At 41.4% G+C, this 24755-nt stretch overlaps 1 long non-coding RNA gene across 1 annotated transcript in view; it reads right to left on the bottom strand.

Annotated features, from left to right (window-relative positions):
* The window catches only part of LOC128776150 (uncharacterized), a 110401-nt gene extending 91593 nt beyond the window's left edge, over positions 1-18808 (bottom strand). Inside the window, exon 1 of the long non-coding RNA XR_008421149.1 lies at positions 18701-18808. This is a non-coding gene — a long non-coding RNA (uncharacterized LOC128776150). The remainder of the gene's footprint in view (positions 1-18700) is intronic.
* Between the last annotated feature and the right edge of the window lie 5947 nt (positions 18809-24755).

Genomic DNA, 24755 nt, shown 5'->3' with positions numbered 1-24755 from the left:
AACATCACTCATTTCCAGAAACCTAGTAAGGGTTGGGGAAAGTACTCTGAAAAGCTCAGCTTGTCACCTGTCCAACAGTATCCTGCTGGTTCTAGAATACTGAAAAGATCTCTTGGTCATGAGCCACACCCCACTAATGAGAGCTAGGGCCATATGAGCCTCCGTACTGGTCATCTGCCAGGTAAGATCCCGGCACTCTCCCAGATCCTGCTTGCTAGATCTGTGGAATGAATCTACCTGGAAAACAAGCAACGGCTTTAGATTCTAATCATCTTTGTTAATAGGTATTTATTTAGTTATCACCTAATTATATTTCTGGGCATCAGCACAGTAAAAATAAACTGAACAAGCCAGGTCCTTCTCTTTTCAATTCAATGCAACTGCTATCTAGGGATTTAAAATGTTGCCATCAAGAATGACTCCGTTAATCGTGAATCAAAAATATATTTCATAGATGTTCATTGCGATGTTATTTAATACCCATCAGGAAAAACAGAATGGAAACAACCTAACTATTCAATAATATAGAATTGGTTAAGACCCCATCATGGAGTCATTAAAGAAAATATAGTTGCAAAAGAATACTTAGTACATCAGAGTTGTTCAAAACATATCAAGTAAAAAGAAGCAATTTTTACAAAACTGCATTTTCAAAGACCACTTGGAAGCAGAACATAATGAGTAAAAAATACGGAGCATAAAAGCATTATTTAGAAAATATCAAGTAAAAAAGCATTAGGAATAATATTAATACCAAAAGATTAACAGCAATTATCTTCTAAAATTATTGGTGATTTTAAAATTTTTCTTATGTTTCCTTACATTCTTTTCTAAGATCAGTACATATTACTTTTGTTATAAGAATAAAAAACTTTGTAATAAGAAAACAATTCAAGAAATAAAAACTAAACTCAGCACGGTTTATCAAAAGGCAGAACATAATCCTTTTCTTCAAAGTAAGCAGATGTCCACTACAGTCATGATTCTCCCAAAACACGTTGGTGAGAGGGTCACTTAGGTCGGAGAGGTGGGTATATTAACAGACTGGCAATCACAGGATAGGATTCTGGCACCAAGTATTCATATCACGATTTTCCAATGAGAGAACGGAAGTTGGGAGAGACTAAGAGACTTGCCCAAGGTCACAGGAGGGAGCCTAGGTTCAAACCCAAATCTACCTGACTCCAAGCTCATCCATTTTCCACTTACGCATATTATGGCTTGAGAAAAGGGTATGTGGAGTCAGTCTGCCTGGATTCAAAGCCCTGTGCTGCCATTAATGAGCCACACAACTTCAGGTGCATTTTTAACCTCCTCATGCCTCAGGATTTCACATAAAGTTGTTGTGAAGCTTAAAGGAGTTAACATGTGTGGAGCGCTCAGAGCATTGTGTAACACAGAGTAAATACTACATAAATGTTAGCTAATTTTACTACCGTATAGGTGACCCATGCCCCAGTCAGTGCTAACTGCTCTAGAGGGGGGACACTTGGCTCTAGGTAGACCAGTGGATTCAGGGACCGGGAAGGTTGTGCTGAGTGGGAGGTTCTCATAGATTCTATCTTCTCCAGACCACATCTTTAAAGAGTTTGCACAGTCACTGTTCAGGCCATTGGCTAGCAAATCCCCTGGGTCTGTGGATTTAAGTCCCCTGGCCACTGCATATCTATGATATATGAGTCAGATCTATCCATGTGAGTTTCAAATACATATTCCAAGAAGCCAGGTGGGAAACTGCCACAGATACACAGGGCCTATTGGATTTGTTGATTTTATTGCACCTCTCATCTAATCCAGGACAAGTCCACAGAGCCCAACACCTGGTGGCTGAAAGCTGGCTTCCCTGTCACAACCAGAGGCCAAATGGGCATTTGCTTCAGGGCACAGGAGAAGGATATCAGTATCTCAAAGACCCCAGGTATATCCCATAGCAGCTTTTCCCCGAGCCAGTTCCCTGGAACACCACTTCTGAGATATGTTCACATCTGTTTTACAGGAAAAAAAAAAGTGTTCTGTGGCCAAATAGCTTTGGAAAACATTACATTAAACAAGATTATAGAGTTTCTCAGGATCATCAACATGCTAATACGGACTGTGAGTCTCCAAGAGGGGGATATGAAACACAGCGTGTGTCATCACTATATACCCTTTGTTCACATATTCCTAGTCAAGGACCTTATGTGCCATGAAACACATTTTGGGAATGTTACTCTGGCTCTGTAACCGCAGGTCCTCTTTGAAGGGCAGAACTGGCAAATTTCTTGGCCATGCAAGTATCCTGGTTTGGAGGACGGTTAATTTAAGGAAGGGTAGGCAAATCCTTGGCCAAAAGGATGGAGGCAGGAATAAGAAATGTGAGCGAAGGCAAAAATGAAGATGCAGACAAAGTCAGAGATTTTGAACAGAAGGTGAGAAGGGGATGGAAAGGTATGTTAATTTCCTAGGGCTGCTGTAACCAATTATCACAAACTCAGTGGCTGTATCCTACACAAATGCATTCTCTTACAATTCTGGAGGTCAGAGGTTCAGAATAAGTTCTAAGGGGCCAAAATCAAAGTGTCAGCAGGGCTGATTCCTTCTAGAGGCTCCAGGGAAGAATCTATTCATTGCCTCTTTCAGTTTCTGGAAATGGCCATGGTTTATGTCCCCATCATTCCAATCTCTGCTTCTACAGTCACACTGCCTTCTTCTGTCTCTTACCTTGCTGCCTTCCTCTTATAAGGACCCTGTGATTACGATGGACTGCCTGGAAAATCTAGCATAATATTCCCATCTCAAAATCCTTAACCAGGGCTGCCTGGGTGGCTCAGTCAGTTGAGTGTCTGACTCTTAATTTTGGCTCAGGTCACAATCTCATAGTTCATGAGTTTGAGCCCCACTGTTAGTGCAGAGCCTGCTTAGGATTCTCTTTCTCCCTCTGTCTCTGCCCCTCCCCCCATAAACATAAATAAATAAACTTTTTAAAAAAGATCCTTAATTAAATTACATCAGCAAAGCTGTTTTTGCCATGTTACGGGTTACAGGTTCATAGGTTTTGGGGACAGATTTTGCCATGCCAGGTTACAGATTCATAGGTTCTGGGGACTATTCTGGACATATGCAGGAGACCACTATTCAGCCTGGTATAAGGGAGAAGAGACTAGAGGTGGGAAGGGAGGTGGAGAATCAATCGATAAACCGTGGTAAATCAGGATGGCTTAGTATCCTCACCAGAAGCAGCCAAGATCTCCCCCTGCCATTCTCCTTTTATAACAGGAGGGATTACTCTTCCCCACAGGTACATTTCAGCACAGAATGCAAGACAACCCCTCCGTGCATTACAGGCAGGGTCAAAAGTTTCACCCAAACTGCCCCAGATGGCTACATTTTCTTTCTAATTTGGGTACTAGAAACAAAACTACAAAATAAACTTGTGTAGGAAAGAGGAGAGTTAATTCAGGGGTTTAAAACCGGAGTTGCTGTTTCTCTCATTCACCAGTTGTTATACATACGCTAGGCATAGAATTTTAAAGCACATCTTTTATTCTGTTAAGGATACACCCTGAAGAAGAAAACACACATACATGTACACACACATTATATAGTGATATTGAACCAAGGGTGTGTTGAATGACATGGATAAAATTATCCAGAGTTATGTTATATCTTGGACAAATATTTTAAGGCGCAGGTTACTCAAAGCCGCCAGTGTGGGGGCTTTGTCCCTGTCTTGCCAGAAAACTCAAGGATGCACTTAACCAGCCAGCCGGTTACAGTCTGCGGCTTCCTGACCCTCCACAATCCCCCATTACCTAAGCAAGAATGGACAATGTCTTCATTGGAGGAACACTATTCCCATTCTCACAAAGCTATAGCCTTCCCCGGGAAGCAAGGGATGCTCCAGGTCCTGTCTATAAAGATCTCCACACAGGACACACGGTATGGAGATAAACATAAGCCACACTTTCGTGTGACAGCATTGTTTTCCCTAACGTTACATTTTAGATCTCTTAAAAATCCAATTCCTGCAGCTCATGTGTCAACGTGAGAAGAGCTAAGCTGTCTATTTTCAATCTGCCAATTTCCCAAGGAGAAACAAAGATTTTTTTCATGTGTGCAAGAATTCCCAACTTTAGTCAAGACTGGAATTTCACTGTTTTTAGTTTTTATAGCAGCTGTGTTTTGCCCATAGAGGGGAAAAATAAAGAAACTGGGAAAAGAGACAATTTGCCATTGACCAGGAGACAGGACTGGGGCTGAGAGGTGGAAATCACAACAAATTTTCCATTTTCCTCCTGAGGGATTTGGTCAGTTATTTGGTCAAACCAGTAGGAGGATGTCAAATAATGCTGATACAAGGACCTTGAAAAATCACCTTTTGTTTTTGTGGGGAAAAGGAGAGAGGAAATTGAGGTGAAACTGCAAAATGTTTCATTTTTTTTTCATGAGGCCAGCAAAAGAGAAGGTCCTCTTTAGCCGCCAGTGCAAATGTTTTTGCAAAGTTCAACTGCCAAGTGTCCTTTCATGCCTGCCAGTTTTCATAATTGAAAGATACCTTTTTAAATGAACTTGTTGGTCTTCTGTTGGGTGAGAGGAAGCCTTCGCTCTCTTCCGTCAAGGACTTTGTTGAAGATCGGTGATGCTAGAAGGCACATCACCACAAGAACGTACATAATACTCAGTGGTACCATTTTGGGCCAAACAGATGGCTTAAGACCTTATGCAACAAATGACATGATGACATGCAAATCAGTAATCTCTGAGCAGTGTCAGACAATCACTTTCCACAGGAGAGTCTTATTGGTCAATAGAGACAAATCTCATCTTCCTGTTGAAAAGCTTTGCAGAAAACTTTCCCTGGGAGAATAACCGACTAGGGTGAAGGCGAACACTAGCGTCTATAAGAAGACTATTATTTTTGTAGAGGGAAAGCCTGCATGAAGACACCGAAAGCGTGTTTTCATTGCACTCCATCAAGACATTTAATAAAACTGCCGTCCCTAACACACTACTAGCTACTTCAGGATTGTTTTCACAGTTACTCAGCAGGAAACTAACATTTGAACCCACCAATCTTTTGAGTTGCAAATTCAATTTTAAACTTTTTATTTAAAAGGCCTCAAGAATATCTATCACTCCAGGCCGAGGGATGATAATAACATTAAGCTTTATGAGTGATTACTTTCCGATCAAGGGTGACAGACTTGCTTATGTGAACAGGCTGAGACTTTTCATAAGCAGCAGAGTCCCATCCAAGTTCTATTTGCCAAAGAAAGGAAAAGGATATTACATTTTAAAATAAAATTCCTCCAAATAAAATCCTACCAAAGCTTAATGTCGGAGAGATCTTGCGGTGCCTTTATGTTGTAAATGCTGAGGTTTTATATTACTTATATAAGCTTTAGTCTCCAATAGAGCTGGCACACAAACCCCAAGAATGCTGAAGCAGCTGAAGTCCTGCATCTGAGTCATTTGGGCCAAAACAGGCACGGACGGGGACATGAAACAGAAGTGTTCTCTCAGCTCACTGCAACTCTTTGCTCTCCATTGCACCTTCCACACAAAGAGCGAGTGATAGCTGCTAATCGCACGAAAACTCAGTGAGGCATACAAGTTGCATATTAAGGCTGATACTTGCTAATATTTTTAAAGGGTCGCTTCAAAGGAGGACTTCAGTTTCTTGGAACTAAATCCAATTCCTTAGAGGCTTTGACCGTATTACCATTACAAAGAACGAATCTCACAGATATCCAAACAGCCAGTCCCAGTCAACAAGACATGTATTTTAAATCAGAAAACCAAACAAGGATGGCTACAAATCCTCTACACAGAACTGCATTAGTCCACGTTCCCATTAATTTGGGCAGTTACCGGACGGGCCTGAAGTTTGCTAAGTAAATCAGGGATGTGAAGAATTAGAATTTAAATAGCTTAAGACAAACTGTTTCTTAAAATCCTTTTAAAATAATCTACAAGTATTTCTTCAACTCTAAATAACTGACATGTTAATTATAAATAATGCCTTAAGAATGACATGGTAATTATACATAATGCTCATCTGTAGGTCCTCTAACACCCCCTAGGAGGCAAGGGTTCTCTTTCCTTACGTAGTTTAAGTTACTCAGTGTCTGAGAAGGTGGTAAACGCTTTACCTTTAAATATAGTTTATTAAAGCATGTGTCTCACAAATTCAGGTCGGAAATAGCACATTTGTACTGCAATTCCTTAGTGCGCCTTTGTTCCTAGACCATTAACTCACTGAAGGACCTTAGGCAAGTTACTTAACCTCTCTGAGCCTCAGTCTATTCCTCCAGGAAAATAATACAGTAGTACCTATTTGATCAATGGGTTAACGTACATAAAATGCTTAGAAAATACACGGAACAACGTAGCCACTCGGTAAAGAACAGCCGTTATTCATATTGGTTGTAGTCATACACACTATGGAAGGCTCACTTGCCATTTGAAGATACCAATTTATAATTTCTCAGATTTGGGGGCCAAAATCTGTAATAATTAAAGTGACTTTCACAAGAGCCCAAGAGGGAGTGCATAACCCATGTCGAGGGAGGAAGGGAAGCTCAGGACCCATTCAACAAGCATCATATCCAAATAATCCATCACTGTAACTAGTCAAGCAGGGTCCTTTAAGGTCAAGGAGACTTAGTAAATACTGGTTGGGTATCAGCAAGAGAAGCCACGTGAATGAAGACATCCACACACATAGACTCAGACTGATTACTGAGATTACATTACATTCCACCACGTCCCAGTCCACCTTCTTCTTCTCTGTAGGCTAAGTGTCAGTATCTTGACTTTAACATGATTGCTTTGAGAGGCCTCTACCCACTCACCTCAATTTTCTGGAAACCTCCATTTTCTCAACTCTCCAAGGCAGTTTTGCAGCCAAAGCATCTGTGAGCTCACTGGGGACTTAATCTACAACAATGTCGGGTTCTTCTGGTGGCATGGCAAAGAGGGAATTTGTGGTTGTTCTTATATGCAGAGCTGTCTTTCATATGGAAAAAGAAAGCTTTGGTGGTGGCAGAATGCAAGTGTGGCTCTGACTCAAAGGATCAGTGAGTGTCCTTGACCCCTTCGTATACCCATAAATACTCCCTTTCCTTCCCCTTCAACTCAACGTATCTTTCTACTTCCAGGTTACTGTGCTGCAGAGTGTGGATGAAAGAGGAATAACAGTACGTGGCTTCTGTCCTCCATTTACAAGTGCAGGTACCCTTTTAAGCCCTATTGCTATTTGCAGCTCCAACTCTTATAAGTGCAGCGGTGCCCTTTCACATAGAAAGAGACACCCCCACAGCACAGATCTTTCTCTCTCTCTCTCTCTCTCTTTTTAACGTCTTTCTTTGTTTAGGAGGAGCTGTATTATGTGAATTTCCTTTTGTAATAAAGGTATTTACCTGTCCCTTCAAGGTTAGAAGTGAATTCATTCCAGCTTCATTCAAGCCAGAGTATCTATATCACTCCTTTATAATGAATGGAGATCACCTTCGAAATACGACGCAATATAATTCTCCTTTTCTAGAAGTTCCTTTCTTTCTCGGCTCTGCCACTTGCTGGGAGAGATTGAACGAGCTGCCTAACCTCCTGCACCTAGTTTGCTCATCTGTCACATGGGATGGGCATAGGCCTTGCCTCACAGGGCTGTGGTGAGGCTTAAATAACACGAGATAGAGTCCTCAAGGAACAATGCCTGGTACACAGTAAGCAACTAATAAAGGTTGGCCATCACTGTCATTATCACTTTTCAAATACAGTAGTACTAACTGTAGCATTATCCTGCTAGCATGTCAGTGGACCCTTTCAAGGAGTATCACGGGAGCGTGAAATGGTTCAGTATATACCGAAGTATCTCAACATACCACAGTATATCAGAATGCCATTAAACCATCAACCATACCATGTACCTTAGAGAATAAAAGAACTGAATCAGAGTATGGAAACTTCAGTTCTTCCACTGAACTAACAATTTTTTTTTAGTGTACAGTTAAATACTGTTATTTACATTGTTGCACAACAGATCTCTAGAACTTTTTCATCTTGCAAATTGAAACTCTACACCCACTAAACGCTAATTCCCCTCTCCCTTCTCCCACTCTTGGTGACCACCTTTCTACTTTTTGTTGAAATGATTTTGACTATTTTAAGTACTTCACATTAGTATAATCATACGGTATCTGTCATTCTGTGTTTGGCTTATTTCACTCAGCGTAATGTCCTCAAGGTTTACAGATGTTGGAGCACGTGACAGAATGTCCTTCTTTTTTAAGGCTGCATAATATTCCACTGTATGTGTATACCACATTTTCTCTATCCATCCACCTTTCAGTGGACATTTGAGTTGCTTCTAGCTCTTAGCTGTTGTGAGTAATGCTGCCGTGAATATGGATGTGCAAATAGCTCTTTGAGATCCTGCTTTGAATTCTTTTATATATGTACCCAGAAGTGGGATTGCTGAATCATTTGATAATTTTATTTTTAATTTCTTTGAAGAAACTCCATACTGTTTTACATAGTGGCTACATAATTTTATATGCCCACCGATAGTGTAGAAGTGTTCCAATTTCTCCATATCCTTGTCAACACTTGTTATTTTCTGTTCTTTTGATAGTGGCCATCCTAACAGGTGTGAGGTGATATCTCATTTTGGTTTTGATCATGGTTAGTGATGTTAGCATCTTTTCACATACTTGTTGGCTGACAGTCACAATCTTTTCTACTCCATCTATTCAGGGCCAGAACCGCCACTTAAAGACGCCCTTACTGGCTCCCTAGGGAATACTGTTTTGTTTCAACCTCACATTGTGCAAAAGTGAAGTAAAATATATCAAGCTTACATATTATTGAGCATTTTTTAACTGCAGTGTCCCAGTGATAATGCATTCAGTTAGTATTGTTTAGGAAATGACTAAGGCCTCAGATGACTGCTTTTTTAGCACTTTTGCCAGGAGAGTTAAACCAAACTCTACCTTTGTTAAGACAACAAAAGTTTAAAAAAAAAATCTGTGGTCCATGTAGGCATGGTGAACAGAAATTTTGAGAATTCTCCAAAAAAATGTATTAACATCTAGAATGTAAGGTGTCATCAAAAAAAATGGGAGAGTAAAGGACTCCCCAAATCCTCTCCTATATAAAATCAATGAGAAAACTGGCAAAAAGTGTTAATGCTAACTATAAGACTCTGGAAATGAACCAAAGCTTGCAGTGATCTGAGGAATGTTTGTCCATAAAATAGTTGAATCTCAGTAAGATGGAGAGCTTTGTAGCATTTTTAACAGGTCCTCTTCCCATTATTCTCCCACTCAATCTTCCTCACATCCACAGTAGCCTTGAAAACTAACAGCCCATGTTGAAACAGCAGCATTGTAGCCACTGGAAGGGGCAGAAAGAGGTTACGCTTTCTTCAAATATCCATTTCCAGAGAATTGTAACTATTTGTCTAGGGATACCCTGGAAAACCCCACTTGCAAGACTGCCTTTATTTGATCTGACTCACAGGTCGCCTAAACAAACAGACTTTTTCTCAGGGCTATTGGTTAAAAACCATCAGAAGTAAATGATGGATATTGCAGCTGTCTGAAGCAATGGAAAATGGTTGTTACAAACCACAGACTAACCAAAAGACTTGAAAGGAAAAGTTGAGATGCCCATAGATAACTTGGAAAAACTCCAACCTATTCTTGGAAATCAAAAGGTCATATTCCTATGTGGAGTCCTGCACAAGTCCATGGCTATGCACATGCTCAGAGAATACCAGAGAACATGGTAACTTCTCAACTCCGACTAAACTTGAGTTTCTGTACAAACAGGAAATGATGGCTAAGGCAGAGTTGTCAAGTTCTTGGCTGAGTGTCGAAGATGTAAATCAATATGTACACAGAGTCCCTCAGCAAAGATGGGGAGATTTGCTGGTTCTAGACATCGAAAAAATCTCTTTCTGATCATTAACTGACCAGGGAAGAGGCTTCAGTAGCTACACCCAACAAAAAGGTGATGTTAGCAGAATGGACAAAAAATATGACTTAATATATGCTATCTACCCCAGACACACTTTAGATTCAAAGACACACACACACACACACACACACACACACACACACACACGTTGAAGCTAAATAAGCTAAATACAGAGAGGGAGGCAAATATAAGAGACTCTTAAATACAGAGAACAAACTGAGGGTTGCTGGAGGGGAGGTGAGTGGGGGGGGGCGCTAAATGGGTGATGGGCATTAAGGAGGGCATTTGTTGGGATGAGCACTGGGTGTTATATGGAAGTGATGAATCACTGGGTTCTACTCCTATAACCAATACTACACTATATGTTAACTAACTTGAATTTAAATAAGTAACTTTTAAAAAAAGAAAAAGATGGAAAAATATATACCACATGAATGTTAAACAAAAGGGGGCAGGACTGTCTATACCAATAGCAGACAAAATAGATTTTTAAGACAAAAATAGTTATTAGAGTGAAAGACTAATCCCTGCAGTAAATACAGCATTTATAAGCAAGTATGCACCCACCAAGAGAGTCCTAAAATACATGAACCAAAAATAAAATGGAGGAATAAATGGACAGTTCAACATTAATAGTTGGAGGTTTCAGTACCCACTTTCAGTAATGCACAGATCAACTATACATAAGATAAAAAAGGAAATAGAAACTTGAACAACACTATAAACTAACTAAAACTAACAGATGTCTACTGAACACTGCACACAACAACAGTAGAATACACATTCTTCTGAAATGCACATAGAAGGTTTTTCAATATATACCATATGTTAGACCATAAAACAAGTCTCACTAAATTTACAAGGACTGAAACCATAGTGTGTTTTTCAATCATAATGGAATAAAGTTAGACGTCAATTACTGAAAGATATGTAGGAAATTCACAAATATATGGAAATTAAGCAACATGTTCTTAAGTAATAAATAAATTAAATAAGACATCACAGGAGAAATTGGAAAACACTCTGACATGAATTAAAATGAAAAGATAATATAGCAAAAGTTATGTGATGCAGCTAAAGCAGCACTAAGAGGGAAACGTATAGCTATAAATATCTATTATGAAAAAGAAGAAAGATTTCAAATCAACAATCTGATACTTTAAGAAACAAAAAAAATAAGAGATAAATAACCATCCCTCCCCCAAAAAGGAAGGAAATAAATAATATATATTTGAGTGGAAATCAATGAAATAGAAAAGAGAAAAATAGAGGAAATCAATGAAACTAAACGTCGTTCTTTGAAAAGATCAACAAAATTGAGAAACCTTTAGCTTAGAGTTACCTCAAAAAAAGAGAGAACTTTAATTTCAAAATCAGGAATGAAAAAGAAATCTTGCAGAAATAAAATAAGTGATTTTTATTTACATAAAAAATAAAAAGGGTTAAAATGAACTATTTTAGTAATTTTATTCCAACAAATTATACACAAGTTATTGTGTCCTAAGATACAAACTACTGAAACTGACTCAGGAAGAAATAGAAAACATAAATAAACATAAAGAAGCCAAAAAAAAAAAAATGTAGTAATAAAAAAACTTTCCATGAAAGTAAAGCCCAGGAACAGAGAGCTTCAGTGGTAAATTCCACCAAATGTTTAAAGAAAAATTAACACAAATATTTCACAAACTCTTCCAAAAAAATAGAAGAAAAGGTAATATTTCCTAATTCATTCAATGAAATCAGTGTTACCCTGACACCAAATCCAAAGACATCACAAGGAAAGAAAAAAACTATAAACCAGTATCCCTAATGAATATATATGCAAAAGTTCTCAACAAAGTACTGACACGGTTGGTTTAGCAATATAAAAAGAAAAGGGGGCAATTACACAAAACAATGAACTGGACTTTATCCCTGAAGTGCAAAGTTGGTTCAACATACCAAAATCAATCAATGTCATACTCTGCATTAATAAGAAGAAAAAATGATCACATGATCAATAGACACAGAAAAATCATTTGAACAAATCCAGGATGAAAAAAAAATCACGTAAAAATCGTATTAAAACACTCAATAAACTGGGATGGAAAGGAGTTTCCTCAACCTGATAAACAGCATCTAAGAAAAGCCCACAGTTAACATCATACTTAATGCTGAAAGTGTGAAAGCTTTCCTACTAAGACCAGGAGAAAGATGTTCTTTCTAATCACTTCTATTCACCATCAAACTGGGACGTTATCACCAGGTTGATTAGTGAAGAAAGAGAAATAAAAGGCATCCAGAGAGGAGAGGAAGAAGTAAATCTGTCTCTATTTGCTGATGATATGATCTTGTAAACAAAAACTTCTAAGGAACCCATTAATATCTATTAGAGCTAATAAACCAGTTCATCAAGTTTGCAGGATAAAAGACCAATATAGAAAAATGAATGGTATTTCCATGCCCTAGTAATGAGCAATCAGGAAATAGAATTAAGAAAATTTCACCTACAATAGCATTAAAAAGAATAAAATTCTTAGGAAGAAATTTAACAAAATAAGTGTAAGACTTGTACAGTGAAAAATACAAAACATCACTGAAACAAATTAAAGAAGACCTTAATTTCTGGAAAGACATCTAGGGGTCATGGATTAAAAAACTTAAAACTATTAAGATGGCAATACTCTCTGTATTAATCTATAGATTTCAAAATCCCTATCTCTATCAAAATCCCAGCAACTTCTATTTGCAAAAATTAACAAGATAATCCTAAAGTTCGTATGGAAATTCAAGGGACTCAGAATAACCAAAATAACTGGGAAAAGAACAAAGTTGGAAGACTCACATCCCAATTTTGAAAGCTTCATACTCTAGCCAGAAAACACGTGAAAAGATATTCAACATGGTTAGTCATGAGAGAAACGCAGATCTAAACCATAACACGGTAAAACTGTACACCCGCTAGGACAGCTTTAATTAGAAATACAGTATAAATGTATTGGTGAGGATAAGGACAGATTGGAACCCTCATACAATGCTAGTGAAAATATAAAATGATAGTCCCTTCTAAAATGAGTTGGCAGTTCCCCAAAAAGTTTAGAGTTATAATATGACTCAGCAATTTCACATCTAGCTATATACCCAAGAGAACTGAAGAATACGTCCACAAAAATGTTTGTGTATATTCATAAAAGCATTAATTATGATAGCCAAAAAGTAGAAACAACCAAATGTCCATTACTGAGGAGTAGCTAAATGAAATGTGGAATATTCAAACAATGGAATATTATTCAGTCATATAAGGAATGAAGTTCTGACACATGCTACGACATGGATTGTAACCTTGTAAACATTATGCTAAGTGAAAGAAGCCAGACACAAAAGGCCATACATGATATGGCTCCATTTATATGAAAAATCCAAAATATGTAAATCCATAGACACAGCAAGGAGCTTAGTGATTACCAGGCACTGGACAAGGGGGTGACAGGAAGTCACTGCTAATGGGTATGAGGTTTCTTTTAGGAATGATGGAAATTTTCTGGAATTATATATTAATGACAGTTGCACAATTTTGTGACTATACTAAAAAACATTGAATCATGAGTGACTTTAAATGAATGACTAGTGTATGTGAATTACATTGCAATTTTTACAAAAAGACTAGAACTTGACATATCATTCCAAGTATTCAAATTAGATTAGTTTGTTCCTAAGACAAGTAACAAGTAGACAGTAGTCATCAAGATCCAGCATGGAGCTCTTTAGAAGATGAGGAAAATCAGAAATAAGTGGTAGGAGGCCAACCCACCATAATTTTTTAGGTGAGCAGCAGGGGGAGCCCTTGATAGCAAAGAAAACTGCAAAAAATAATATTTATATTTCTGATCATAAAGCTAATACATTCTTTCTGCAGAAAGTGTGGAGAAATAGCAAATAAAGATAATTTTTAAAACCGCTGTTAATTCCACTATCCTGATAACCACTATTAACACTTCATTTGTGCAAATCCTTCCAGTCTTTTTTCTGTTTGTACATATGTATATATGTGTGTATATATATATATATATATATATATACACACATACTAACCAAACCCACCATTTTTTACAAAAGATAAAAGCATGTTGTATGTGAAGCTTTGTATCCAATTTTGTCACTTCATATTAATTTTTTACTTTTTTTCCAAAGTCTTAAATATTTTTGAAAATATAATTCTTACTGCCTATAGATGTACTGTAATCATAAACTTATTTGTAGAATGTTTCCCTTTACACTCAACATTGCAATTTACTTCCTTGTACCTAGATCTTTATATTCCTTGAAAATATTTTCTAAGGATAGATCCCTAGAAGAGGAATTATCAGGTAAAATATTACTCACAGCTTTAAGTCTTTGGATACATATTGCCACATTTCCAGCCAGAAACATTCAAAAATCTTTACACTTCCCGCGACTGTGTATGATACTTTTCTTTTCCTGAACTTTCTCCAAAATATGTAATCATCTGTTTCATTGTTCAAAACATTCATCAATTTAATAGACAAAAATGACTGTCTTCCTTCAATTGTTTTTAAATAGTTATCATTTACATCGGTAGAATTCCGTCTTTTCAGGACACAGTTCTACTAATTTTGACAAACAGACACAGTCAAATAACCACCCTTCTACCAAACAGATGTTTCTGACACCCTGAGAAGTTCTGTAGCTCTCGTAACCAATCTCTTTCCTCTTACCCTCACCCCCTGGCAACCTCTGCTCTGTTTTCTGTCCCTATATATTCTCTGTAATATTTTTACTTCTCAGGCTTCCAATTGGAACCAAAGCCAGCCATCAGCAACTAGCACAAAGTCCTCTGCTGCTCGTTTAACAGCCATGTTTTCTTTGCTGACGACCAACAGGTCAGTTCCCAAGTCAGCAAACCTGAACTCCAGCTCCAGACCCAGGCAGATTCCTCCCCTGAGACTTGGCCTGCCTTCAGTTGGGGCGTCATGCGCAGACAAGCCTGACAAGGCGAGGAGCCGGCAGGAAGGGTGGCCCTCGTGGCATGAGTGCCAATGGCACATGTGTGTGCATGTACATATGCACGCGGCAGAGTCCCAGTATATTTTTACAGGTTTTGTACATCTCCAGTGTGAGTAACATACTGGAGAGGAGATGAGCCAGCGGGTTCTGAGAAATAACCCTCTTTGAACTTTTCCTCTCTGTCATCTGATTGCTGAATGGTGTGAGCGTGCGGTCTGTGGGCGAGGGCTGGATGGTCTGGGGAGGGTTGGCTTCTACTGAGTCAAAACGCAACATCAACACCTTGGGGTGATCTGAGGCCTGAGAACCAATTTCAGAAACATGTAAGTTGCCAAAGAAATGCGCCTTTAAGCATAACGTCTGGAGCAGTTAGGAAGGTTTCTCATTTTTGTCATTTAACGTCCATGGCCTCCCCTGATACCTCTTTTCCTGGTTCCACACACATGGCTTGGGCTGCTTTCCTAGTTTGCTTAAACACCATTGTAAAGAAACCTATCTGTGGTTTTATGTTACCCCATTGGAGTGTTGTCTGTGAATACAGGGCATAAAAGAGGATAAATTGCCTAACTCAATCTACCCTTGAGGCCTGCCACATTAAAAAGATATACCGTGGAACTTTAGTCTGCCCTGGAACTGCTGGGAAACGAAGAGATTGCGGTGTTTAAGGAAAACTCTGAGTCCCACTTGATGAAGATAACTCTCTGATCTAGTGTTGTGCCTATATATAACATTTTATATTTGTCAAGGCCTTTCAACATTTACAGTTAATAACTAGTCCTAGAAGAATATTTGTAGCTTATATTAACTCTTACCCTGGAGACACATGAGGACAAGAAACGTGGGAGAATAAGGCATTTGGTAGGCTTAAATTCAAACCCACAGACACACAGACTTCATCATCCACCTAGGTCTGGAGTTGACCACTTAGGGCTACTTTACCTCAAGCACAAAATATCTGAATTATATGTCACACTAAGAAGGTGCCTTATTTATTTCATCTGTTTTCTTTTTCCTCTTACTGTGTCCCGGTTAATTGTTTATATATTAGGCATTCATTTAGCAGTACGTACAGAGAGGGGCCATACATGTTTGTCTGTTTGTAGTTAATCATGTGAGGGAAGTTAGAGAACCTTCTATTTGCTAACTTGGTCCTTTATTGAGAAGGACTCTGGCCACCTCGCTAAGTCCAGCTCACCTGAGGTCTGTGCCATGAGGACTCCTGGCTTGAGAATCACTGATTTAAATGGTGTTTCACTGTATCCATGGCCAGTTCTGCTGCTCTGCTCAGCAGATATGCTGATTGGCAGGGTCTATGGATGGCCACGCAGACTCTGGTGCATCAGTTGCCCAGCTTGTGGGAAGGAGCTATGGTCTTGGAAGGCAAAGGTGAACATTTTCATCACCAGCCTTCTTTCAGGTACTTCACTGAGCCCTGGGCTACAAATTTTCACCAGCAGGAGAGAAAGGCTCTGGTTCATGGTGCCACGGGCGTCTAGTGATGCCTTGGGCATCACCTGCCAGTCCCGTCTGACCGTCTCCTGTGTGCAAAGTGACAACCTGGTGATGCCTGTGGTGAATAACCAAGTCCCCTCCCACGAGAGCTCTGTGGCCCTTGCTACTCTACCTTCTCCTGGGCTCCAGCTGAGGATGGCTCATGTGAAGGCAGCAGGGCAAGTTCTGGGGCTGCCGCCGGCTGATAAGGGTGATACGAGAGTTAAATGTGGCATTTGCTTCAAAGAGGCTCCCCTCTCCGCATTCTCCAAATCATCAGACCTCCCTCCCTACATACATAAACAGGTGTGCGCTAAGATCAGCTACGTTTTGGAAAACAAGGAAATGATAACAAATAGCAAAGCTTGTATTAAAATAACATTTTCTCCTGTATCAGGCACTGTGCTAAGAACCTCACATTCATGATCTCATGCAAGTCTCACAGCCCCGTACAGACTGATGTTGCTGCTTCCCCATTTTGTAGATGGGAAAACTGAGGCATAGAGGTTAAAAAAACTCACCCGTAGGAGCACATACTCAGTAAGCGACTGCATCAGAGTTCACACCTAGTTTTGACCCCCAAGTGTGTCCTCTGAACTAGCATCCTTCTGTGCACATTTCACGTCTAGGAGCCCCATCAAGCCTTGCGACTACCAAAACAGTCGCGCGAATGAGGGCATCTAGAGTTCTGACTAGGAGAAGACTCAAAGCGAGAGCCCAGCTCAGCAGGGATGGAGAACGTGGGTGTATCCCCGTGGCCTGCTGGGACCTTGTCTAGGTCCACTTGTTTTTATAACCACGGGTACTGCACAGTCATTTAAAAACATGTGCTGGCCAGGGCGGAACATCTGATGGCGGTAACCCGCCTGGTGCTGGCAGCGGGCGAGGAGGGAACAGATCGGGTGAATATGGGTCAGCCCTTCCAGGGCAGAAAGGAAGGGAACGTTAATTTTTAGTAGGAACGATGAGGAAAGCAGTCCTGAAATGTTTTTTTACAGAAATAGAAACCAGTGAAACAGAAGCCAACACTCTACTACTTTAGAGAAAGAAAGAGCCCTGCAACACACAGGCAAGCAATCGGCAGCTACTGCCAAGCTCAGAAACTTGTCATATTTAGTTTGTTCCCCCAAAGTAGCGCCTACCCAAACCACCAGAGGAAGGTAAGCGATAACAAACAGATCTGAAGTCGGGGCCCCAGTCACAGCAGCAATCACCGCTGTAGCTCGCAAATGCCACCCAAGTGCTAGGTCAGGGCTCACGGCGCACGTATAAACGGTCCCTGCTCCATCCAGCCAACAGAGACCATCCCGGCTGCAGGCAATAACCAGGCACGCAGCTTCTAACCTGGCCTCCAGGACCCAGTAAGTATAGATAATGCTTGACTTTACTGTAAAGCCCTCCTAACTCTCCAAGGATCTGTCCCAGAGGGAAGACGATGCTTTATGAGAAGCAGAACCTATCTCTGGCCCCAGTGTCTGTGCCCAGAGCTGGGGAGCCAGGCCTTATACGCAGAATAATTGCTACATCTCATGCTGTACTGCACAGACTTCCTTACCAGCTGTAACTTTCTATTTGCCTGACCCTGTTATTACTGGCTCCTGCTTGATTTTAGGGACATTAACCTGCCCATATGCGTCTGCTGGTGCCTTGCCTGTCAACTCCAGCTTAAAGCCTTCTTAAAAAGGTGCTTTGTGAGCTTTCCTTTCACACGTCTTTTGGGGCCTTTTTCTTTCCAGGTTCCTCGCTTTTCTTCCGCTCACTCCTTCCCTCCACCTGGTTGAGGCAGAGGATTTGAGCTTTCCTTAGGATCACTTTACAAGCTGGCCAGTCACATTACTGGAGGATATGTGGTAAAAGCCTGTTTCCAGGTCACAGATTCAGATCTGTGGAAACTTCCCAGACAGTTCTGAAATTCTGAGCTGGGGTTCTGGTATCCAGACTCTAGCTAACTAGATCCTTGTGGGCTGCAAGCAATCCTGATGACGTAGGCCATCTATCTAAGCCTCCCTGGGCTCCCAAACCCCAGGGAGTGGAGGAGAAGGGGGAGTATGGGAGACCTGCCCCCACTCACTATCAACAGGTCTGGTTAATTTCTCTGCTCTAAGAAGAAACAACATTTCTCTGCGGAAGCCAAAGTCCAGCTTATTTTAATCATTCTTCTCTGTACGGTTGGTTGTCCTTGCTGCCCTGCCGGGGGGCTCCAGCTCCAACCTGAGCTCTTAAACGTAACTAGTTCTGATATCCTCACCTGTTGCTATAAGGTGTCCACCATGACAGGTGGATCCAAGCACAGAATACAGCGTGAACACGTGAGTGGTCTTCAGCCAGTTCCCGTGGCCGGTCGGACTGCTGCATACAGACCTGCTGTAAGAAAAAGGGGTCACAATCTACCACAGAAACTGCAACATGACAGGGAAACTTGTTCTTAGATGTTGTCTCTACCGGAGACAGAATTAGGGATATGGTTTAAACGTGTTTTGGCTTAGAATCAAAAAACCAGGTTTTGTGCCCCGCCCTTTTAGCTTCACAATTCTTGAAGACGGTTCTTGCACAATCACACCCCCACAGAACCTTGGTGAGACTCCTATCACATGAGGACATGCGTGCGAGATTGCTTTGGGAAACACCACAAATAAAAGAGGCCATTGTTGTCAGGCCTTGGTTCTGAGGCAAGAGAACCAGGGCATAGAGAAGTAAGAGTTAGAAATCACCCAGTCTCAGCTGCTGGGGGGTAACTCAGGCCTTCGCAGACCCTCCCCCTGGTGTCCGTCCTGGAATGTGCTGCTGTAACGGCAGAGGGAACACAGCCAGTGCTGCTCACAGTAGTGACGAAACGGCCAATTCCACTATCTGCTGTGATAGAACCCAGCCCAAATTATTTTCCTGAAGCTTGAATCTCATTGAATAGCCCTCAGCTCATTGGAGACAGAGATAAGTAGTGTCAAGACCATGGGCCATGGGACCAGACTGCCTGGGTGTGCGTCTATCTCTGCATCCCCTTAACTAGGCAACTTTAAATGAGTGACATGCCCTATCTTTGCTTCAGTTTGCTCATCTGTAAAATGGTGATAAAAATACTATCCACTTCATACAGTTGAGAATAAAATGAATAATAAATGTAAAGTACTTTAAATAATTTCTGATGTGTGGTAAGCTCAGTGTGGCTATCATGCTTTTCCAATAAAATAATCTATTCTTTTTTTTTAAAGTTTGTGAATTTATTTTGAGAGAGTGAGAGAGGGCACAAGCAGGAGAAGGGCAGAGAAAGGGGGAGAGAGACAATCCCAAGCAGGCTCCGCACTATCAGCATGGAACTCGGTCCCACGAACAATGAGATCAGAACCTGCGCCGAAATCAAGAGTTGGACGCTGAACCAACTGAGTCACCCAAGCACCCCTCAAATAATCTGTTCTTAAAAACTGAAGTGTGTGTTCTAAATTGCAAAAAGAGAAGGGAAGAGATGGATTTTTTTTTTTTTTAAGGCATAATAGAGACTGGGGTTTGACGTGGCTTCAAGAAATCCAATCTCTCTCCCCCGACTCCAGTGTGTGGTGTCTAATGTGTCTGGATGCCCGGGAATGCAGTGATGACTTCTCCTCCCCCTGGCGGAGCCCAAGACTGGATGAAGACAGCTATGGCTAGACCCAGCCTCCTCCTCCACCAACTGCTGGTCGACCATGGACACTTGGCTTATCTTCCCGTGCCTCACTTCCTAAACTTCGCAGTGAGAGAACGATAGTACCTTCCTCACAGGGTTGTTGCTCAGAGCAGTGCGCAGAGTAGATTCACGATAAATTTCAGCTGTTCCTGTTATTACCGTACCATTCGCCACTCCCCAGCTTTGCGATTCAGAGTTTCAAGAAATTACATCAGTTTCCCTTTTCAGGTTCAAGGAGAAGAGCTAAAACAGCAGACAACTGCCACCTGACATCGTGTCGTCTACTGAAGACAAGGACAGGAAATGCCACATCATTACAATCAGGCTGTTTGTTCACACAATGTGACAATATCTACAGTCACTGACTCATGGCCAACTTTTTATGAATTACAGCGAGTTAGCTGTTCACATTTCAAAACCTCTCCATACGTGAAAACCCACCCCCCTCCCCTTAGACATTCCTTAAGGTTGCGTAACAAACTGGCCCAGAAGACATGGGAGACCCCTCGTCTCTGGTTTTAACATCAGGTATGGTGGATACCAGCTGCCACACCAGTGTCGACTAATTCCAGTCACTTGAAGTGCCACTTTCAATTTTGCTGTGGTTTGGCCCACCTTCCTATTTGGAGGCCATACATTTTTGAGAACTGCTCATCAGAATGTTCGAAAAAACTCGCAAATGGCAAGAACTGAAAATGCCAAGTGATTTCAATTTTTTTAAATAGCTGTGTGGGGCTGGTGACCTTAGTCAGGTCGGCCATCAAATTTTGGATCTGGCAATAAAAGTCACAGAGTGAGTCAACTAACAGGGTGGAAGGGATGAGACAGAATGATTTTTTTTTTCTTCTAGCTTCTCTAGCATCGGGGCTGACCCTGAAGACAGGGTGCTTGGTTTCTGACATGCTGGGAGGGTCCCCAGAGAATGCTAGAAATCAGAATAGGCTGCCAGAGTCAAAAGGCTGGTATCAGTAAGTTCACACAACATTCAATAGCACTGGAACATAGCCACCCATTCCATTTCTCCAGCCTGATAATCCAGGACAATCAAGGGGAAGAGCAGAAATTTTGGTGGCTTTTAGGATTTTTAAAGTTTCATCTGGGCAAACCCAGAAACATCAATGTTATCCAGACCTTTCCACTGTTCATTTTTGAGACTCCAAGACTAAACTTAAGACTGGCCTAGCACAGCAGATGTTTTGCCTTTGCCTGATTGAAGACAAAAACTTGAGAAGAAAGAGGGTCTTTGGAAACACTGGCTCTCCTTAAGGATCCCCTGAAGGTTGTCAAGCACCAGACAAGAGGACCTGATCCCCGACATGCTAAACAGAGTTACCTCCTTCGCAATGACATGCAAATTTGCAAACGTTTTATGCCTTATTAAGAAAATTATTCAAGCCCAGGAAATGTGAGGGTTAAATGCCTTGCTTTCATAAACACACTGCAATGAGAAAGAAGATTTCAGATATTATGTGGAAAAATGCAATAAAAAGTGCTGACTTAGCCCATTCCACTCCATTGAATTGTTCAGCAATTATGGTCATCCCCAATGCCCTAGAAAATTAAAGTGCATGATGAAATCCCAATCTAAGGATATCAACTGCTATGTTACTAAATAAACGACACATCCCATTTTAAAAGCATTTAAAACTGTATCAAAAGAGGTTGTGCTGAAGAGGGACTATAATTTTAACATCATCTGCTGTACACTTAAATGTTAACTTGAAGCTAAACGTTGCAAAGTTAAATCAATTTTATTTGATCTCACAGGGGAATTTACGCTCGTTCATTTGGGATGGATGGAACCCTTGGCACAGTCCAGAATTTATTAAGACTCCTGTCCCACAGGAACAGTTAACTCTTTGATCCTAGCACACTCCCTCCTCCTAGAAGAGTTATTTAAAAGTTACACGTCTCCCCCCCCCCCCCCCCCCGCTTTTTTTAAACCCAAGCCCAGCAGGCACAGACATACAATTCCCCTTTCTCTCTTTTTCTGTCTCTCCTTCCCTGGAGTCTCTAAAGCAGCTCCTTCAGCTCTAGTTTTCTTTTTCTAAATTTAAAAACGTGGCTTGTGGCTATAAAAGTCTCCCCCACCTTGAGCAGCGCACCCTCCCCCCCACAGTCCCCTGGGGCTGTTATTGGCATGATGTGTAAATTAACTGGAGTCACTTAGAGCCCTCAGTTAGCTTTTAGTCAAACATTAGCAGCAGTGTTTACTCTTGTGTAATCTTCAGTTGTTACTTAATTTAATGCCCGTCAGCATTAAAAAAAAAAAATGTTCAGCAAATCCTTGGCACAGGCTGTTGGGTTTCGTTCCTCTTCCCCTCCCCCACCTTGACCCAAATCAAGCTCAAGTGAATCTGAGTAAAGGCTTTCTAATATTTTTAATTCACTAATGCAGCTTGCTCTCTTTAAGACTTTGCTTTCTGAGGCAATCCAACCACATTCTACTCAGAAGCCTTTGCTTGGCACCCCCCACCCCACCTTACATCAAAGCGGGGGAACTGTAAATTGTATAGTTTTTGTTTCTGGTTCCTCTGGCAGTTATTTGTGAGTGATGTAAGATGGGAAGCATCCTCAAACTCACATTTGGAAGAGGATGGTGTGGCCCCCTGAGAAAAGCCCATTGAAAACTAACTTTGAAGGTCTGCCCAGTGGCGAGCTAAAAGCTGAACATATCACATCATAATTCATGCACAACTTTGTCTCTTTTGAACCTTCTTCCTCAGCTGCCACCACCTCTAAAGTAAATAAATAGAGCCCTGGCCATTCTGTGGCCTTCTGGAGCGCTCTTTTCATAATGTGAAATGCATCTATGTCCAGCAGGAGAACTTCTCCAAGGCTATCATCAAGGCAAAAGGAATTAATGACTTCAGATGCAACAGGGAAGCTCAGCTTCGAGAGCAAAGCACATTCTTAAGGGGAAAAGAATGCAGGGGAAATTACGAGACTACCTTTCAAAGACACAAAGTCCAGTTCCTCCTCTGTTGCCCCTCTCCGTCTCCTTGGGCTCTGTGCAGGAGAACGCTTTCCTCAGTCCAGGGGCTCTGGTTAGTAGCACCATACTCTGTATTCTGGGCCAAGAAGAGAAATGTCACCTAGAAAGTCTCAGGCTTGTTCGGGAGATGTGATCAAAAGAACGTGTTCACCTAAGAAGGAAAAAAGATCCTGAGTTAGCCAGGTCTCAACTCAATGTTCCATCCTCTTCCTCAAAACCTTGACTTTCAAGTGTCACTGTGTCTCAGCTGTACCTGTTTCTTGGTGACTAGAAATGGGGCTCTCTTCCATACACCACAAGGGAAAGTCCTACTGCTGAGAATCCTAACCATGGAAGGGTAGGCCCACTACATCTCACAACCCTCTAAGAAGACCCTGGAGGGTACGTGGGACAGGGAGAAAAAGAAAAGCAGAGACATGGGTCACTGAGGTCTCATCCAACGGCTGCAAATGAACAAATGCCAGAGGATGCACTTTTGCTCTCTCAGATAGGAAGGGAATTCCTGGACTGAATCCACGGAGAATTCGTTGTTGGATTTCTAGGAAAGCATCGCTGAGGGGCTGAATTATGTTCTATTAACTCAAGCTGCAGCTGTCCTGGGGGTCAACAGATCTGTCTGAGCTCATGTTACAAGTGCACACTGGTGGCCCACAGCCGGGGGCGGGTGGCACGGTGGGTGATCTTCAAAGCAGCCCAGGAGACACATGCGTCCCTGTCACCGACCACCACCTCTCTCTTCTCCCTCATGCCCACCTCTGGGACATTGCCGACTAGGCTCCCAAATGCAGCATTTAGGCTACACAAATGATGCAACTTCTACAATTTTCTTGAATTACCTGGACCGGGCTCATAGCACAGGGCTACACTGACAAGGGCTTTTAAGGCATAAGCACTTACTCCCAGATGACAGCTCCTCTCCTCTCAGCAAGGAGACTTGCCCAGGTCCCTCGGGGGTCCAAACCGGGAGCTCTCCTATAGAGAGAGCTCTCCTGTTGTTTTTCCTGCTGCTAAGTGACCCTACCGCTGGCACACAAGGTTCATTCTTCCATTTGCTTTCCACCACTTTTCTCAGCTCCCTCTTCAATATCTCTTTCTTGCCAATCCTTAACCCACCTTATTCATTTGATGACGAATTGCTCAGTTCTCATGGACTGGTATGTGCCTTTAAAGCTCCTCAGAGGAGATCACTTGACAAATATAAAAAGGAAGTTTTTTATTTATTTTTTATTTTTTTCATTAACGTTTATTTTATTTTTGAGACAGAGAGAGACAGAGCATGAATCGGGGAGGGGCAGAGAGAGAGGGAAACGGTGAATCTGAAGCAGGCTCCAGGCTCCGAGCTGTCAGCAAAGAGCCAGACGCGGGGCTCGAAGTCACGAACCATGAGATCGTGACCTGAGCTGAAGTTGGATGCTTCACCGACTGAGCCACCCAGGCGCCCTGAATGGAAGCTTTTTAGACAAATGTTCCATTAATTGAGGCGTCAGGCATAATGATCAACGACAATAAATCCATTTCTTTTCTAGCTAATCCTGTGTGTGTGTGTATGTGTGTGTGTGTGTGTGTGTGTGTGTGTGTGTGTGTGTGTGTGAGAGAGAGAGAGAGAGAGAGAGAGAGAGAGAGAGAGAGAGAGAATAGAGAAGCGCTGTG

Source organism: Panthera pardus, unplaced genomic scaffold, assembly GCF_024362965.1.
Source record: "Panthera pardus isolate Hobbes unplaced genomic scaffold, ASM2436296v1 HiC_scaffold_1, whole genome shotgun sequence".
Taxonomy (NCBI): Eukaryota; Metazoa; Chordata; class Mammalia; order Carnivora; family Felidae; genus Panthera; species Panthera pardus.
Note: the sequence above shows the minus strand (reverse complement) of the source record. Positions and strands in the feature narration are given on the sequence as shown.